Source organism: Lactuca sativa, chromosome 7 (genome assembly GCF_002870075.4).
Source record: "Lactuca sativa cultivar Salinas chromosome 7, Lsat_Salinas_v11, whole genome shotgun sequence".
Classification (NCBI taxonomy): Eukaryota; Viridiplantae; Streptophyta; class Magnoliopsida; order Asterales; family Asteraceae; genus Lactuca; species Lactuca sativa.
The window spans coordinates 162,310,872-162,332,390 of record NC_056629.2 but is presented as its reverse complement, the minus strand read 5'-3'; positions in this window follow the sequence as shown (position 1 = coordinate 162,332,390).

Below are 21,519 nucleotides of genomic sequence, written 5' to 3'. Positions count from 1 at the left end.
AAACATTAAATAACGCTCAATATAACTCATAATAATAGCCCAAATACTTATTATAAGGTCCTAATAACATTACTATATTAAAACATAAGCTATACTAAAGATAGGGTAGGCATAGCTCACTTGCAGCGGGTTTTCTCGAAAACCGGGCTTCCCTGGAGCAGCGTTTCCAAGCCGAAAGGCTCTTTTCTCGGGGCTTCCTTTGGGTGCTAGGGGGTTTACCTAGACTTTAGGGGTTTAAGGTAGCCTAGAGAGAGAGTGTAGAGAGAGAAAGAAGTGGGGAAAGGTGTGAGAAATGAAAGAAACCTGACACTTCTATTTATAGGGTGAAATCCTGACGAACTCGCCTAGTAGGAGGACCTACTCGCCGATTTGGTGCCACGTGTCATCATCTGATGGCTTTCCTTGGAGAGAAAGCAATGGCTGTGATCGCGCCACGTCACCCAATATCGCGTATCAGCCTTCAAACTTAGAAAAATCATAACTCTCACATACAAGCTCCGTTTTTGACATTCTTTTTTTTCAACACGTAGGTAAAATTAAGATCTACAACTTTCATTTAGACTCCGTCAGCTAATTCTTGACCGATCTCAAATTTAGCAGTAGGAGGCATTTAGACTATTAAATGACCGTGAAGAATTCGTAACTTCTTCATACGGACTCCATTTTCATCTATCCTTTTACCATTGAGTTCCTATTAATGAGATCTTCAGCTCTCAGTTAGGTCGCGTAAGCCAAAAACCGCTCGAACTAAAATTCGAGTTTCAGGCTGTGCACTGCTAAACCGAATCTTAGAAAAATCATAACTTCCTCATACGAAGTCAGATTTGGGCGTTCATTTTTTGTATGTTCTCGGTTTAACATATACTACAAATTTAGTTTATATTGCTAAGGCTGAAAGTCGCTTCATCGTAAATTTACTATTTACGCTTCCCCGTGTCGTGCTGGTTTTGCCCCAAAACTTCGACGAGTCATAACTTCTTCGTTATAACTCGGATTTCGGTGTTCTTTATATGTACAGAAACCTTGAGACATATACTACAACTTGGTTAAGACTATTTATTATAAATAATCTTTTGACGAAAAGTCGTTTTCGACACTTATTGCCTCTAAATTGACTAGCCCGGATCTACGGGCGTTACAATTATCTCCCTCTTAGGATGATTACGTCCCTGAATCATCAACGAAACAGGGTTGTATAATGACTCCATACGTTATCTCTTCATCCTAGGTAATAACTGTAACTTCTATGTTGCTTCGAACGAGTATCTAACTCTTGGACTGCTTGACTGCAGGCGGTGCTCGGTCTTGCATTTGCTCGTTTGACTTTCAATCATGACCTTCGTGTCACAACCTCATTCTTTATCAGAGACTCCTTCTTCTTCTTAACAAACTTAGGATAAGTTAATTTGATTACTACAATTGACCGATGTGTCATATTCTAATGACCTATCATCGCATGTAGCAACGCTTAGACTCAGGTCTCTTAGAGTCAAATTCCAGAATGGAATATGCCTTCCTTCATGGTCTAATATGATATAATCACATTTTAACATGTAGGATTTCTACCTACCAACTTCTTTAACAACGAGCTCGATACTTCTATTTGATTTCAATCGTTTGGTTTAAGTCAGACGCTACATCAAACTTGGTTCTCTGAACCACGTAACCTACTCATTGTAGTCAGACTCAATGTGATATGACCACTAGGGTCTAGATAACAACAATCTTCTTAGTCATTACCGAAACAATGGCAACGGCATACTTGAATAAAATGAAATCAATTACTAACTTCTTGGTAACCTTGTGACTTTCCCTGATCCAAGTGTGAGTCCTGTGCTTACGGTAGTATAGGCCTCTACTACCGTTCACACCTACTCATACTCGTCCCAAGTATTGTCTTGCAATTTTCCAATTCAACATACAGGAAAATCACATAACAATTTAACACATCAGATAACAAAATGAGGGCTTTATTATTTCTCGAAATTATTACATAGGTGTTCAAGTTCGCCCTAGACTATGCCTCTAATAGGCTACATCATACGATACTATGGCTACATCATACATGGTTTTCTGCTTCGTCGAAGATCATGTGGAATGCCCTTGGTTTTGGCGGTGCATTTCGTCTTGTTGCTTCGTTTTTCTTTGGACAGTCCTTTGAAATATGCCCATTACTTCGACATTCGTAGCATTTCTTGCTGTCGAATGTACAATCTCTGGAATAGTGATCGGTCCTACCACACTTATAGCACGTCACTTCTCCATTGCATCTTCCGAAGTGGTTCTTCTTGCACTTCTCATACCACTTGGCTCCATTCCTTTGGTCGTCCAGGTTAGACTTCGAGAACTTTCCCTTATTATCAGCTCTTGAGGATCCTTCAAACTTCCTCTTTTCACCAACTTCAGCTTTCTCCAGACCCTTTTCCCTTATTTGGGTCTCAACATTCTTGGCTGCCCAGATGGCGGCTTTCAAAGTGGTTGCTTGTTTGACCATTGGACCAAAGTCCGCTAGTAATCCATTGGCAAACATGTTGACCTTGGAAAGTTCTGTTGGAACTAGGTAAGGAACAAGCTTCATCTTCTCCCTAAAACTTGCAGCGTAATCAGTGACACTCATTTTTCCTTTCTTTACGTTCTGAAACTCGTTGTTGATCTCTAGTAGATCCTGCTCATAGCAGTACTGCATTTTCAGTTGCGTCAGGAAATCTTCCCAACACATCTTGCTTGCGTCTCCCCTGGGCATCGTATCTGCCAATAGCTTCCACCAGCTCAAGACTCCGGTCTTTAGTTGTGTGACCGCAAAGACGGTTTTTTGCTTGTTGCTACAGTCGCAACTCTCAAACACCATCTCCATCTCGGAGATCCAATCCATAATTTCCACAGGATTCCGGCTCTCTGAGAGACTTGGTGGTCTTGCAATTAAGAAATTCTTGTACATTTGCCCATCCTTGTTGTTTCTCTTCTCCGAGTCATCCCTTCGTTCACCTTGAGTCCCTACTTGACTCACTTGGCGGCTGTAGTTCCCTTCCTCAGATTGCTTGGGAATTGGCTCGGTCGGCTCAGCACGAATGGTAAGTTCGTCCCTATTTTCGTGGAACATTTGTCTCATTTCTTCCCTTTGTTCAGCTAGCATAGCCCGAATCATGGCTTAAACTCCAGCCATGGTGATTGGCTCGGGTACATCTTCTACTATGACAGGTATTTGCTGAATCACCGGGGGTTGATTCCTATTCTCATTTGCATTCACGTTTCCGCTATGGGTCCTTGCCATCTGGATCTATACACCGAATAAGGTGAATCTAGATCTTTATTTAGGATAGACGTTTAAATCATCCTTATCACTCCGAAACGTTTACATGCTAGTTCTAATATCGTAGTCATACTTTTAGAATCCTAAACACATAAGGTTTCCAAATCCGGTCGGCAATAGACCATAGATCCGAATAAATAACAACATATAAGGCATAAAGCATTTACCACATAAAAGCATTTTAGTCATAATTCCTAAAATAAGCTAGTGCTCACACCTCACAATCATCGCTTAACATTATAAGTTTAAGTCTAGAAATAAATCTATATTCCTAGTTTGCTTAAACTAATGCTCTGATACCAACTGTGACATCCCCATTTTCACGGCCAGAAAAGACCGATTTTGTTTATGCTTTGTAAAAATCAGAGTACTTCTTTTCATAAAAATGTTGCGGAATTTGTTCCCAGAAAAACATGTTAAATACGTTATCAAAACATTTTCGAAGAAACGTATTTTATTCATTGTAAAACGTTTGTGATGTCATCGTCAATACAAAAACATAAGCATAAACATAACTTATATTTATTTACACTAGTGATCTACATCTCTTTAATCTCTCAGTGTAATGTGACTTCTTAACAATACCTATGATATAAATAAACTGAGTGGGTCAAGTTGGGAAACCTGGTGAGTACATTGGGTTTTCAACCCACAATAATATAATTATTATGTTCAATCATCAAACAATTAACCCAATTACCCATCCCCATTATCTTCTTTATTCCTAGGTACCCTCCCTAAGGATTTATCCCAAGGGTCGTCTCCTACATCATATTCTACCTCTCATCTTCTTACATCGCATCTCCTTATATGTTTGTTCCTAAGGACTTTCCCTAAGGATCATCGCCTATATCGCCTAGACAGTATTGATTCAGAGATTACTCCCTCAATACGTGCCCAACAAGGGTTAGGGTATCATCGCATGAATACGTAGTTACAACATCGCCTGAAATCGTAATTCATAGTAAGGGGTTAGAGTATCATCGCATGAATACATAGTTACAACATCGCCTGAACTCGTAATTCATCACCTACAGGTTATGAGTCTGCTGGTGTTTCCACGGTTTTGTCTATATTAGTCCGTGGTCGCCATCTATACTCTGATAGATTACTATATCTCCAAATTGTCCGAAAAGGTTATAGTATCTTTCATCCTACATCACTGATTCGTCATCACCTATCTATCCTCACCTAATTATCATCACCTTCCTATCATCACCTATCTCTTATCATTTTATTTCGCATCAACTATTTCATCTACCCATGTTTTACCCAACACATTTTGTAGATATAAAATACGTATACAGTTTAAAACATGTATAAAAATCTTTCACCGAGCACAAACAACAAGTATTCAAACAGTATACACACATAGCACATAATTTATATAAAATACTTCATATCTATGTGTAAGCTGAAAGTAACTATGCACTCACCTGATTAGGTGGTGAGTCGGCACTCGGGCAGCACTTCGTTACTCTTAAAACGATTTCCTCGACAAAACCTACTATCAATATGACTAGGGTTTAGTCTGACGTTAACCGTGACTAATTAATAGTGTAGCTATTATTATTATTATATAAATGTTAAATAATGCTCAATATAACTCATAATAATAGCCCAAATACTTATTATAAGGTCCTAATAACATTACTATATTAAAACATAAGCTATACTAAAGATAGGGTAGGCATAGCTCACTTACAGCGGGTTTTCTCGAAAACCAGGCTTCGCTGGAGCAGTGTTTCAGAGCCAAAAGGGTCTTTTCTCTGGGCTTCGGGAGCCTCGGGGCTTCCTTCGAGTGCTAGGGGGTTTACCTAGGCTTTAGGGGGCTTAAGGTAGGCTAGAGAGAGTGTAGAGAGAGAAAGAAGTAGGGAAAGGTGTGAGAAATGAGAGAAACCCGACACTTCTATTTATAGGGTGAAATCCTGACGAACTCGCCATGTAGGAGGACCTACTCGCCGAGTTGGTGCCACGTGTCATCATCTGATGGCTTTCCTTGGAGAGAAAGCAATGCATGTGATCGTGCCACGTCACCCAATATCGTGTATCAGCCTTCAAACTTAGAAAAATCATAACTCTTGCATACAAGCTCCGTTTTCGATGGTCATTTTTTCAATGCGTAGGTAAAGTCAATATCTACAATTTTCATTTAGACTCCGTCAGCTAATTCTAGACCAATCTCAAACTAAACAGTAGGAGGCATTTACACTGTTAAATGACCGCGAAGAATTCGCAACTTCTTCATACGGACTCCGTTTTCGTCTATCTTTTTACCGTTGAGTTCCTATTAATGAGATCTTCAACTCTCATTTAGGTCGCATAATCCAAAAACCGCTTGAACTGAAATTCGAGTTTCGGGCCGTGCACTGCTAAGCCGAATCTTAGAAAATTCATAACTTCCTCATACGAAGTCAGATTTTGGCATTCTTTTTTTGTATGTTCTCGGTTTAACATATACTTCAACTTTCATTTAGATCGATAAGGCTAAAAGTCGCTTCATCGTAAACTTACTATTTACGCTTCCCCGTGTCGTGCCGGTTTTGCCGCAAAACTTCGACGGGTCATAACTTCTTCGTTATAACTCGGATTTCGGCGTTCTTTATATGTACGGAAACCTTGAGACATATTCTACAACATGGTTAAGACTATTTATTATAAATAATATTTTGCTGAAAATTCGTTTTCGACACTTATTGCCTCTAAATTGACTAGCCCGGATCTACGGGCGTTACACTAATGAGCCTTTAAATAGGGTGCAAAACCTTAGAAATCAGGGTTTCATATTCCATCTCCAACTCATCGAGTTGGGTCCCCCAACTCAATGAGTATGTTCTAGAATCCATGCGAATTTAACCTTCTCTACACGACGAGTTGGGGCATCCAACTCGTCGAGTAGGTCTAAAAACATAAATATAAAACTTTAAAATTTATACCTAGGAGTCGGGGTGTTACATTCTTTGGATCCACTTGGGATGATTAGATTTTGATGAAGAATGATGAAGTTTAGAGACACCAACAAGAAGCCAACTTGATGTAGATGCTAGTCTAAAACTCTTAAGTCTTTAGCTTGAAGTTCATAACCAAAGCATGAACTTCAAGAGAGTATAAAACCCAATAATATCTTTATGACTTCAAATGAAAATGAGATAGAGTAACATACCTATCTGATGGGTATTCAGCATTCTAACACTTCCTAAGTCTACATGAAACCCTAATAACCTTGGATCTATGTTTGTCTAATTATCATGCAAAGTTGAATTCCAAGGTTATATTCCTATCTAGCATACATGGGGAACAATTTTTAACTTGAATGAAAGATAAAATAACTTACCTTGTTGTTGCTTATGTTCCTTGAAACCTTGTGAGCCTAGTACCCCAAGTGTGATGCCTCAAATGCTTCACACAACACCAAATGCTCTTGGAAAGACTTTTGAGAGAATACACACTTCTTAAAATCGGCCTAGCCCTCTTGTTTCATATGTGTAGCCGATTTTGGTGGAGAATGGGACTCTTATATAGTGTTGACACATCTAGGGTTACACCATGTAAACCCTAATGTGTCATGACTCTCCATTTCCATGACCCATGGTTTGTAACTCCCATGGAGCATCCTATGGGTGGAACCCAACTTCATAATCCATGGAGCCTCTTAGCCCACTATACAAGATATGGATGATTTACATAATCAACCCATATATTTAATTAGTTATCTTTTGATCACTTAATTAATTCTAAATTAATTCTTGACCAAACTAATTAAATAATATTATTAATATATTAGAACTTATAATATATTAATAATCTCCAAGTGTTATTTCTCATTTAGTCTATCCAATTGCATGGTGCCATGCAACCCAAATGGACCATGCCGGGTCGGGTCAAGTTCTTACCAGAAATAGTTATGGACTTAGACACCTTATCCAACACTATCATATTATGGTTTTGTGCATGTGCAAGCCAAAGAATGAATGCTTCACTCTCATATCTATAACATGCATAATATACATGGGTCTTTAACCATTAAGCACCCATGCTTCTACTAGCTAGATTTTTTCCACATGCTTCTTATTACTTTACACTAAATAAGTATAAGACCATGATCTTCTTTTGCATAAACAATTGAAAGCACCATACCTCTCATTACATTACATTAAATAAGTATAAGACCATGTTCTTCTTGTGAATAAACAGCTGAAAGCACCATGCCTTTCATTACTTTACATTAAACTATCTTCAGAGCCATACTCTTCCTCTTTTACTCTTATTTTATAAAGTAATAAAATATAGAAGACAAAACCTTTATATTTTATAAAATAAGTTTATAAAATATAAACTTCAACTTTCTGGAAAAAGAAAAAAAATTATCTAGTCCAAAAATGTTGTGCATGAATTATTAATTATTAATTTATGAATTACATGTAATCTTACTTGATAATGAAAATTGATTTACTCCTACAAATAAATAATTTCCAATTTAATTATAAGAGTTTATTGAATATTTATTAAAATCAATTTCTAATAAATAATCAATTATATCAAGTTATTGTTAGTGTGACCCATTAGTATCATATGTTAATTAGTAATTTCACTTTAATATGATTCTTGAGCATACAAGATCTTTCAATCTCCCACTTGCACAAGATTGATATTAGACTGATATAGACACTAGTAAACTTCTAGCAACATTTCACTGCCCCCATCAACATTGTCAATATATGCATACGTATATAAAACTTTTAACATCCATTTTATCTATCTCTATAGATTTTACATTCCAAGAATGTATCTTGTCCTCCCTAAGTCTTCCATTTTAGAAACATATTCTGAGTCAATGTGAAAAATCCCGGCATGGTCACATTGTAATTTCTTATGATTAAGTTAATCTAATTCATACAAGATTAGGAATGTCACTATGATCCCGCTAGTTCATAGTAAACACACATTTTCTATTCATTTTTGTATAAAAAAACATACCTTGTGGTTTTACATTAAAATTATGATTGTAACATTGAGATGTTTGCTTTATATCCACAAGTGGATCTGAAGCTTTACACGTTTTGTTAGGACAAAATTGATTAAGAAAACCTCCAGGCTAATGTATATAGATATCTTCTAGTATATTTCTATTAAGAAAAAAGGTCTTTCGTGAAATCTATTTGCTATATTTCATATTTAGAATATGAAATTATAGTAAACAATATCCTTATTGTTCTAATCATATCTACTTGTGAAAAAGGTTTGCTCATTGTCAATTTCAAGAGTATGATTAGTACCATAGTAAATGATATGAGTATGAGAAAATCCTTTTATAACTAGTCTTTCTTTAAATGTGCATGATTATCCATGAAAATTATTCTTTCTAGAAGAATGATTTACTCCTTCTAGGCTTGCTATAGAGAGAATGTATAATCAAGAACACACTTGATTATCATTCACGGATTATATCTCATGTTCATAACTCTAAGTCATTAAACATACTCAAGAAGTGACATAGCATCTTGGTATTTGATGGATTTACTAGAAACCATCAATAAAAGCTCATCAATGATATATTCCACTTTTCTCAAGTCATAGATGATTTCTACCACTAAAGCAAACAATTTGTGTTTAAGAATGGATATTATTCAAGTTTAAAAATCCCTTGTTAAAACTAGTGCCAACTATTACTACATTAGGTAATGGTTTTTGAGCTGCTTCAAGTTCCATGTACGTCCCACTTGCTTTGTCATTAGAAGCTTGCTTTCTACTAACTCAGCTATGAAGGGAATAAGAGAACTTATTCTTGGTTTGTTTTTATGTAATAATGTAAGCCACATTTAGATTATTATACAAATATGTAGATTCTGGGTTTTAAAGCTTTAGTCAAACATATGCTTTAAATCCATAAAACATTTAATAAGATAGGGATGGAGCCTTTCCATACAAAATCTTATGAACAAATGTTATATTTACTAATTAGTTGTTGTTTGTACTCAAGGTACAATCCATAGTGTTCTAGGTGTTATCCCAAGGAAATAAAAGGAGGACATTTCTATCCATTAGAAATAAAATCATACCAAGTAGGATTTAATTCATCCGTTTTATCATTGAGGCCTTAGGTGGTTCGTGTCGGTTTGTATCTCAACTTTATATTTGAAAAGTTAAACAAAGATTTTAAAATTATGTTTTAACAGGCAAAATATAATTTACAACTACTATAGTTGATAATAAAGATGATTTGGTATCTTGTGCTAAATCTTGAACATTCATCAGAAAGGAGGTCATACATAACAATGTATAGTTCCTTAATAATTTATTTTCTCTACTACTTAGTGAAAATATCATTAGGAATCCTTTATATATAAGTAAGATTCACATATGTCAAATAAACTACATTACTTTCCTTCAAGGATTGTTTTCTTGAAGTTAGAATATGTGAATGTCATTTATATAATAAAGATAACAATCTCAAAGATGAGTGTGATTTAAAATAAGTTTAAGTCAAACGTATTTTGCATATATAAATTGTTATTTATAAAACATTGATATTTACTTTATAATTCTAAATAAGTGATCTAGTCTCACAAAAGAATTTTAATCATTTCTGAATATGATGGTGATCGTTATGAAAAACGGTTTAAGTAAATAATCAATCATTCATAAATTAAATTGACATATATTTAGGCAAGGTAAATTAAAACATACATTGTTACAAAACAAAAATTGTTTTATATTACAAGTACATTATGCTCTAATAATAGTAAACTATACTCCGAGAGTGTAGTTCCAACTTGATTGTGCTCAGCTGGTTACTCTTCTGTAAATATCCGCAAGCCATTTACAAAATATTATATTAACATTTAAGTACCAAGTACCTAAGTGTTATATGAAAATTATGAGTTCTAACTAGTAGCTACCTAAAGTACTAGTCTCTTCTAGACTTTCTTTCCAAATAAGAGGAGCAGATCCTTTAATAGTGTCCTGTTTCTCCACAAAAGAAACAAGATCCATATATATATGGGCCTTATTGGATTTCTTGGGCTTAAAGGTGTTCAATCCATAAAACATGGGCCTCTTAGATCACACATGGTGACTCCTTTGGGCCTTGAACTAGTCCTAGTTTGATTTTAAAAACAACTTTAGCATCATAGTTATGCCTTTACTAGGTATCATGTTAAGGTTTATTGGTCAAAACAAAAAGTTTAGGACTTTGACCTTTAAGTGTACACAATTTCATACCTCTCACGAGATTATATTTTAAGACATGAACTCATTCATTGAAGTTGTATCTATTGAATTTTATGGTTTCATTAAGTCATTCAAGCAAGTGAAAATTTCATGGTAATGAAAATGGATTATTTAACTACAAAATTTTAACAAAATTTATTTAGTATTTTCAATATTTAAACTCATTAATAGTTAATACCCTTTTAGTTTATAAAAACATTAATTATCAAAGTCTAGGATCCAATTTGCAAAACAAATAAGTGGTTAGGTATCCTTTATCCATCCATTTGAACTCAACCCAATAGATATCAATTATCAATTATATCTGCGACAACCTGTAATTTCAATCTTGTAAAAAGTCAACCTTAGTCAAGAAAAGTCAACATGTCAAATAAAGGTCAAACTTATTTCTCTTTTATCTTGATAAGGTTAGTTTAATATGTTAGAAAGGTATAGACCTTGTATTCAAAGGTGTTGTATGTTTAAGGAGGAAAACACTAGGAACCGAGAACCATCATCCGAGCCGCAAACTCTCGCATGGGCTGTAAACGAAGTTCGCAACCTCATGTGAGGTTCGTAACCATAAACCTTGGTTCATTGCTGAGAACTCACTCCTCGGACTGCAAACCCTCAGACCTTATCTCCTCAGGACATGTTTACATCCAAGAACTATTATGTATATATATGAGTTCAACCGAAATCATTCATCACATATTCATTTCCAACCTAAAACACACCTTTCACACTCAAGAACTCCAACCGTGAACACCTTTTCTCTCTCAACTATCATCCTTCATCCTTTGAATCTTCTTAGGATTTTGCATAGATCTTCAAGTGTTCTTCATTTCATCAAGAACACTCAACCATAAACCCTTGAATCTCCTTCATTTCATTAAGAACACTCAACCGTGAACCCAAGAACACCAAGATCTTCTTAGGCCGTAAACTCTTGGGGCTAGTCGTAAACTCATAGCAGCCTTCCATTTTGCTCCTAACACTCTTATTTGTAAGTTAAAATTACAAATTAGTCCAATTCCTTATCATTCTTATGTTTATATACCCTAATTGTATACATATATATTACATAAAATGTTAATTAGGACTCGGTTTTGCTACGGGACTTCACTCATGGAAATAACATCCTATATCGAAAATTCAAATGAATCACTCACATAAGATGAGTTCATACCCCTGCAATTTACCTTTGTAAATGTTTTTTTTTTTTTGGGGGGGGGGGGGGGGGGGGAGGGGATACAAGTAGAACACAGTTTAATTGTGTTAAACATTTACATGTGGAAACAAACAAACAAAAGGATTTCTTATGCTTAAATACTTGTCAAAATCATCTTAAAACACTGTTAAACTATTTTTAGATTTATGTTTATTATCAAAATAAAATTCATTTATATATTTATGTATAAGTATGCTTTAACGGACTCGGGACTATTACTAAATACTGTAACTCTTCCTTGTTTGGTTGTGGGCTTAGGGTAGGATCACTAGTCCGACTGTCGGCTAAATCATAATTATACTTGCTAAATATATACATGAATATTAAACCCCATTTTTAAAGAACATACTTAACTCAGTTGCATATGTTAGGCAATTGAGTATTTTCTCCGAATCATTTTCAGTTCAAACAAACATACTAGTAAACTACAATAGGTATAGTTTAGAGGATTAATACATACTAAATTCTAGAACAGAGAAACATTACATGAATCAATACATACATACTAGTACTATTCATAACAATGTATACTATTCATTTACAATAACAAAAAAAACTTACATACAATATGAGAACGAGATAACTAAAATATGAGATACTATTTCATGGCATAGGAATATTCTTGCTAAGACATGTTTTGTAACCAGAGTCTCCTAGAGGTAGAGCGTGAGTTTGTGTGTAAATCTATACGGGATTGACCATCCCACACCTTGCTGCTAGCTACAATAGGACCTGCAGGTCTACGGGTGATAAATGTCATATCATTTTCGACGCTTGAAGAACATCGTGTTTTATACTACTGAATCAAGCATGGTTATAACCTTAATCACATTTTAACCTTAATTAACCAGTTTGGTTACAAGGCAGTTAATGCATCAGTAGTGTATTTTGCATAATACTACTGTAAATCTTCATTTTCCATTACATTCATACGGTGATATTCTCATATGAGAAATGCATACTATTTTTCTAGTAAAGATAGTTTAAAAATATGGAAAACATACATTTTATACTATTTCAAGTACAAACATACATTTTACACTATTACAAGAGAACAAACATACAAATAGTTGGGTCTTGGGTAAAAGACAACTTTTCATTTTTAGAAGAAAATATAGGATTTTCTAGGAAGTATACAAACAGTTCACTAAAAAAATACGAATGTTTTCACTACACAAATACAAACATTTTCATGAAACAAATGCAAACATTTGACACTAAAATACTTATGAACTCACCAACTTAAATGTTGATACTCTCTTTCAAAATAACTTGTATTCTTAGGGAACTAATAGACAGGTACACTGGATCGGCTTTCGAGAAGACAAAGCATGTTCAAGACTCATCTTTTATTTTTTTTATACATTTTTGGTGTCATAAAACTATTCAAAGAACACGCATGTATTAACTATATTATTAATGCAATGGATGTTGTTGCTTGTTTTACTATTATGCATTATTATGATACTGTACATGACGTCCTCCACCCCTGAACGTTTCTGCCATTTCGGTTTGGGGGTGTGATAGATTGGTATCAGAGCATCGTTTATAGTGAAATAAGTATATCAACCCATAAAATATATACAACTATAAATACAATGGGATTAAAATACTCTGACCAAGAGTTATACTTTTTAAATATAGCAAATATTTTACTAAAGTATACATACATGCATACGTACCAGAACAATGACATACTAGAACATAACAAAAGTATTGTGATTGTTGAACAACACAAGTAGGCTTGGGGATATATAATCAGGTCTGGGATTGATATAGCCTGATCAACTATATCTATCTGAGAAGTGTTTGGCATATGCCTAGGAATGGTTGTGGTGTTGCAACAAGTCTAAAAACTTACCAACTCTACTAAAAGAAACACTAGAGCTTAACATAAAATTAAAATACTATAGAAGTATTTTGTGGTACTATAATTTACTTATGTGAAAACTAAAAATGACTCTTACTAGTAGGTCTATAGTTGTTGAGTGGATACACTTAGGTTATATGTAACCAAGATGTTGTATACTTAGAATCTGTGATCTTCGCTTTACTTCCTATTTCTTGTTTGGTTGTAGTCTTAGAGTTTGATCACATATTTGAAGGTCTATTCTATCTTAAGTTATATATAGTTGTAATGCACTATGTAAGTATAGAAGTAACTGGTTAGGATCATCCTATAAATATATTTAGTAGTACATCTATTATGTGTCTCATACACCTCTATTCTCGCTTAGATAACATGGCTGGATTTCATCTGTCGGGAGACCCATACTTTCTCGATCAACGGAACAGTGGATGGCTCGATGTTGAACCAGAAGAAGAGAACCCTATTGTCCCAGTAGAAGAAGACCCCGAGGAGAATTCTGAGGAAAAGAACGAAGATGAAGTACAAGAAGACTCTGACTCAAAACTCGAGGTCTATAGTCCACCTCAAGTTGCCAAAAAATTCAAACCCTCGACAGGATTTTCAAGGCCCGATGCCTCTATGGGCAGTAAACTTAGGAAGGTTGAGCCAGGAACATGGACAACCACCTCCTTATAATGGAGACCGAAGATTCTACAACTTGATCAAGGGAGGCTTAGCTGACAGAATCCTCCCTAGCTTGGTTCATCGGGTTGCTCGCAATGCTGAACAAGGAAGAGCAGCCATCGACCAAGTCATGGAAATTAGGGTTAACTCAAGAGTCAACACAGTTTGCCTCCAACATCTGACTGATGACCAGGATTTAAGAAGGACCCACACTGACGTACTACAGAGGGAACTGAATGCCAACCGATCCGAAGTTAGAGAACTTTGACAGGGTCAAGTTGCATTGGAAAGGCGTATGTGGGAAACAGAAAATTAGTTTCCTATATCTAGGGTAGAATCTAGTACAAATCAGAACAACACTTCTCGCGAGTAGAGCATACTCTACTCACTCTTTTGGATATATATTAAGTCTACTTGTAGACGCTAGTGTTATTTTCCTGTTTATATTTAGACCTTGAACTTTCAGTTTCGTTAGGTCTTTGTGTTGTCAAGGTTTTCTCTATATTGATATGTTGTAGACCTATTACAAGGTCAAATTTTTCTGAACTCTATACATCTATAATACCAATGAACTTCACAGACATCTAATTCCCTTGGAAAATCTCAATCCAAATTCTTTCATCCTTCAAGTGGTAGACCTCTATTGCAAAGACTTAAACAATTACATGTTGAACTAGGGTGATATAGTTCAAGGAGCACTCACATTATACTCACTATTGAATTCTTACCATTATCTTCATTGTTTATAAACTTATAGTTGAATAATGCCTCCTCATAAATCCAACAAGCGCAATATACCAATAACTCCAACTCAGCCACCACCTCCTCCTCAATTCGATCCTGTAGTTTTTCAAGCAGCAGTGATTGCGGTTGTAACGACAGCCTTAACTCATATCAACACTAGTGTTACTAGTGGGGGTGCAAGGGGTATTAACTCTACCCAAGGTGATAGTCATGGACACCCTAGGGAGTGTTCTGAAGGGTCCATGTTATGGTTTGGGCTATGCTTTTGGATGTATAGGTCATTTTGTGCTTTGAGTCTTATAATAGAAGTGTTTTTCATGAGTTTACGGCCAAGAGTGTGTTTACGGCTGTAAACTTGTTGAGGCCAAGTCCAGTTTATGGTCATGTTTTCTTTTCAATATATAGGATCAGTCTGTGTTTGCTGTTGGTTGTTGATGATCCATAGAGTTTACGGTCATTATCAGAGTTGTACCAGACGTTTTCTAAATACAAACGTGTGCAAGCTTTGATTCATTCTTCTTCTACTTAATTCTCATCTTAGTTTATTGTTAGATTGCTTGATCACAGGTTAAGATCATGTTTTCTAGGACCTTACAAAAGCTCTAAGCTTCAATTGATGTATTAAGGTAAGTTTATCAATTCTCCCTTTGTTACAGACATCCTGTTGAACATGAGCCTTGGATCGCAATCAATCTCATTTGTAATTCAACTTTGGGTAACACGCGTTAGATGTCTAACTCTCAACACATAATAGGAACAAATCTCATCTTGACTACATAAGCCTCTTGCATAGTTCACACCATACCCGAAAATGAATTTTATAACTTCCTGGTTAAGCAAAAACATTTGGTCATATCATAGCATAACACCCCTTACACTTAAGTCCCACTACGTGTCTCAGGTGTTAAGGATACAAACATAATACCTTTTAATCAAGTGTCAATCACGACTGCGAGCTTTGAGTGTGGGTCCGTTCTGTACTAGTTCTCTAACAAGTACGTACCTATGAAACTTGGTTACAACTTCTTGCCTACTTTCATCTGGTGATAGTCAACCAAGTCTTTTTGATATAAGTCTTACTTCATAATTGCTCCCACAATCATGACTAGCTATGAACCTTTAGAATAATAAGATTATTCATGGATTAAACATGTTAACATAGAACACAACAATTATTAATGTAATGATCATATCCCAGTGTATCAAAACATTATGTAATAGTTGTTGTTATAATGTTCCAATATCCAAATACTACATCCAAACCAAAATCCCATTTATAGAATCATGAAAGTCTTATGGCTTAAGTGACCATTTATACTTATCTTAAAAGGAAAGACTTTATTAATGGGTTCGACTAAATTTAATGTGTGTGAATTTCGCAAATACTATATGTCCATATTTGACCTTTACTCTAGCTGTAGTTAAATATCTTGGAGAATATGATTGGTGTTCTTTCGTGACATAGAGTCCCTTAGCTTGATTAAGTAAACTCTCGAAGTCACAAATATTTCTATGTAATCCTTGAATGGCAGAATTCAACAAATTTTTTCAGTGAACTCATTCATCCAATCATATTTGACTTTAACTTTAAAAGTTATGTATTCTTATTTTGTAGTAGACGGTGTCATTATGTTTTGTTTGGAACTCATTCCAAAAAAACTTACTCTTCATTCCAAAATGAAGTCATAATCCAATTATAGTTCATAATTATCTATATTTATTTAGAAATCAAAATCCTATGTAGCTCTTTACATTAAGATTTTATTCTAAACTAATTATGTCATATACATTCACTTAACTCTTCTTAAGTAATCTTAGAATGTTCTCACAGTCATCTAGTGACTTAACGATGTATTCAATTTTGTATCTCATGATATGACATAAATGATGGATTCATTGCCAAGAAAATAGAATAAAAATCATTTCATCTAGCTTAACCTATATGCTAGATCCTTTGAGACAGACTCAAAAGGTGTCATGTAACAATACAGAGAGTCATCCAAAGGAATCGTGTATCTTGGCATCTTTCAAATATTGTCATTTCATGAAAAAAGGATTTTAAAAACCTTTAACATTCATCTTTATTTGTCTCTTATAGATTTTACATTCCAAGAATGTATCTTGTCATTCCTAAGTCATTCATTTTAGAAATACTTTCCGAGTCAAGGTGAAAACCACCTTGAATAGTCGGGATGCCATTTCAAATGATTAAGTATGTATGTTTCATACAAGACTATGAATATCATTATGCCCCCACTAGTTGTTAGTAAACACAGACACTTTCTTTTAATTTTGATATAAAAGCATACCTTGTATGTGACAACCCGAAGTTCGTTCCGCCATTTGTAACCTTTTCCGTTAATAAATTCATCGTTTCCAAATTCATTTCCGTTACATTATTAAATTAAGTCATTAAATTTGATTCATTTATTATGACTTAATGGGTGCTCAAACACGTTAATAACGTAAGAATATATTCCAAATTATCAATTAGAAAAATTTTAGTTTTGACCATATCGGGTTACGACAACTTTATCGGGTGCGACCAAAAGCATCGTATAACGTCATTATCGGGTAGAATTCCACCGAGTCTCAAATCCAAACCCTATATAAAGGTTGAGTGGACAATTTTTGAAGACTTTTGCCCATATCACAACTTTCTCTCACTACTCTCTCTCTCTCTAGAACTCGAAATTGGTCCAAAAAAACCCCCTTTCAAGCCTCAATTTGGTAAGCAATCTATCCTAACTAGTCGTCTAACTTGATTCGCATGCAAATCTATGTTTGAATCACTCAAAAACACCATGAACATGTGTTTATGGTTTGGGTACCCTCCCAGAACCGTGAACACCCCTAAGGAGGGTTTTGAAGCCCCAAAACCCCTCCAAATCACTTCTAGTGCTTAGTTAAGACCTTTAGACTTGCATGCATGAGCTTAGGATGCCAAAATCGCACCAAATGAGGCATGGACATGAGTTTACAGTCCAAGAACATGCTTGGACCGTAAACCCTCATTCATAGACCTTAAACACCTTTTAGGATGTTAGTTTGCCCTAAACACCTCCAATGAACCTCCATGAATGCATAGAACCTTATACCCCTTCAAGAAATGCACCAAAAACATACATAAATGGGAAAAACTAGAGTTTACGGTCCAAGAACATTCTTAGACCGTACACTCATCTTTTTAGACCATAAACTCATCTCCTTAGACCATAAACTCTTCAAATGGGTGTTAAACTGCCCTTAACACCTTGTATGGCTTGGAATTGAACCTAGAACCTTGTATGCTTAACCTTCAATCACTAAAACCCATGAATCTTGGACCAACATGAGTTTATGGTTGTAAACTCATGTGTTTAAGGTAGTAAACTCCCATGAACATCTTCATAGACCATAAACTACTTTTCAAGGTCAATTCGAGTCCCAAACGCTTCCTAAGCCATATAATCAACCCTAGAACCTTGCTTTGTGCATTGTAATTAACCCAAGACCACCAAAACACATTGAAACATGTCACAGAAGAGTTTACGGCCGTAAAATCATAGTTTACTGCTGTAAACTCCTCAAATGGTCCTTAGGGTCTTCTACTCTCATTCAAAACCCTTGAAACAAAGTCTAGCATCAACCCGCAAGTGTTATAAAGCCATTTAGCAACCAAGAACACCCCCACCATGAGTTTACGGTCGTAAACTCATGGGGAATGGGTCATTTGGACCGTAAACTCCCAAAGGAGTTTACTCTTGGGGAGTAAACTCCATATCCAAACCATACTCGTCAATAGATGCTACCCGGGTCACTCCAAACACTTGGATTGAAGTGTTTTAACGTCTAGAAGTGTTTACTCTTATCTAATTAGTGGTTTGAAGTATAATTAGATACATTTGTGTAGCATTCCATATTACATTGGATCCTCGCGCGTTATCAATCCCCGAACTGACACTTAGCATCCAAATCGACTCGTTTTCTCGACTGGTGAGTTCATACCCCTACCATTTTTCAGTGTTTTTCAATGTTTTCAGGGGGAGAATACAAGCAAAAGTACAAGAATATCTTGTACTTAAAGTATTTATTACAATTAAACTGTTTGATATTCACATGCTTTAACAATGGAAAACAGTATTAACCAAACATTAAACTATTTGTGAAACTCCTATAAACTGTTATGTTTTATATTTCACAAATGAATAGTTTCATATCATTATTGTTAAAAGCAACATATTGATACATTTTATTTGTCCTCGGTAACACTCCATAGAGATACGCGAGTGGAGGATTCATTGTTTTTTTCTGTATTATTACTAGTAAATTTGTTATTCCTATAAATTGGAGACACGTCCTCGGAAACACTCCACAGAGATACGCGAGTGGAGGACCGCCTCCGTAACCAGCATCTCTTAGATAAGGAGCGTGACTTGAGTGTATAGATCTATACGGGGCTGACTACCACACACCTAGTTGCTAGCTACAGCCGAACCGAAAGGTTCAAAGGTGACGAAAGTCATAAAGTGATATGGACTACATATTGCCATATTTAGTCTATAGTATGGTTATGGAACTTGCAATTTGGATAACAGAAATTTACTTGTTAGTAATAATGGGTTAGTAATTTGTTTACTTCATATTTATTAGTTTTATGTGCATGTTAAAACTAATACACTTCACAAGGATAACCAGGTTTTCAATATACATCTTTTACATTACATTTCAGATCAGTAACCAACTTTTTAGGAAAATATGGGATTTTCCTGGGACAACAATTGTTCATATGCTGTGTACCAGGTCGGATTAGAAGTCGCGCAGAGGAGACAGCATATTGCTAACAGATAAGAAGTCTTTCACACACACACACACACACATATATATATATATATATATATATATATATATATATATATATATATATATATATATATATAACCTGCAGAGAAATAGAGTTGCATATGTTGTGTACCAGGTCGGATCGGAAGTCGCGCAAAGAAGAAAACATATGACTAACAGACGGAAAGAAAGAAAATGATATTCTACAGACCTAATTTATCGGAATTTACCAGTCGCTCCATCCAACCAGAATTAAGGACAGAATCCGCACATCAAGGAAAAGTTAAACCACGGTTTCAAGTACGGGTTCAATTAATATGACGAGTAGATTCCCATATATATCTCCCTGCTCAACCTATCCGAGCGTCGTATTGTCAGGCTGAACGGATCTAACTAGGTCAAGATTTGTCAAGTCTATAAATTTCCTAAGTTCATCTGCACCTAGTCAAGTCTGTTAAATTCTTCGTGCCTACCGACGCATCAAACCAGAGCATAGACCCTTCAACTTTGGGTACGTTACACTGACTCAGATTGCCCGTTATCACTCACTTCCCAAAACATCTCCCTCAAGCACATTCCATAACCAACATATTATTATTTTGATTTTCTAATTTTTTTTTAAATTTTTAATTTTTGTTTTGTTTTTATTTCTCCCCCTAAATTTGTGCATAGGAGAGAAACGAAAGTAAATGCGCAAATTTAAACTATCCTAAAACAAAAATTTGTCTTTAAAGCGAATCAGCTTAAGAAATACTCAGGAGTATAGAGAAGAAAAGTCAAACCGTAAGTCACCGATTGAATTTGCATCTAGAAGATCTGAGAACAGCACACATAAACTCAGAACAGATCCGAAAATTCTTCATGTCGTTAAGCACAAACCCCATGAGTGACCACTTCCTTTCTTCCCTTCCCGCAAGGACACATACTCTCAAATAATGTTCTGAGTGTTGTACAGTTGAGAGATGCCTCCTATCATGTGCCTGGAGCAACCACTATCAACAAACCAAAGTCTGATGATATGCCTCCATAGCTGCTCCAGCACAGAGCGGGATCAGTTGGTCTTTCGAACCCAGTCCATTTTGAAACTGGGTTGACCTTTGTCATCCTTGCATGGTACTCTCTCCCATGACATGTCCTGCTTATCACAAACAGAAGATGCAAAAATATTAGAAGTGTTAGAAGATTTGGGAGAGTGAGCCTTTGGAACCCATTTGTAGTTGGGTTTAACCCATTTCTTTTTTGATCTGATAGGTGGCTCAATACTTGCTTTGGGAGTTGATGTCGGTCGTTGAGATGACTTTGATTTTGGCTTCACGGGAGCATCTCTTGGATTTGGCTTCTTGGCCGACATTCCCTTCTTGTTCTTGGGAGTTGGATTCTTGGCCTTCTGTGCGTTCCAGTCACCATGGTCTGAACGTGACCTTGAGGGGTTTCTTTTAGAAAATCTCCCTCTTGGCGCGTTCTGCCAGCCTTGTGCATAGTAGGGAACGTATGCGCGATTAGGACAATTTCTTGCAATGTCTCCAGGTGTTTCACAGTGAAAACATGTCTTTTTCTTCACTGGGAAGTTGTTTCTTCCTGCCCCTGGTGGCGTATCTTTGCCTTGTCTCTTGCTTTTCCCACACGCACAGCTGCAACAGGTCGGCTGTTTCACTTGACTTGGTGGCCTGT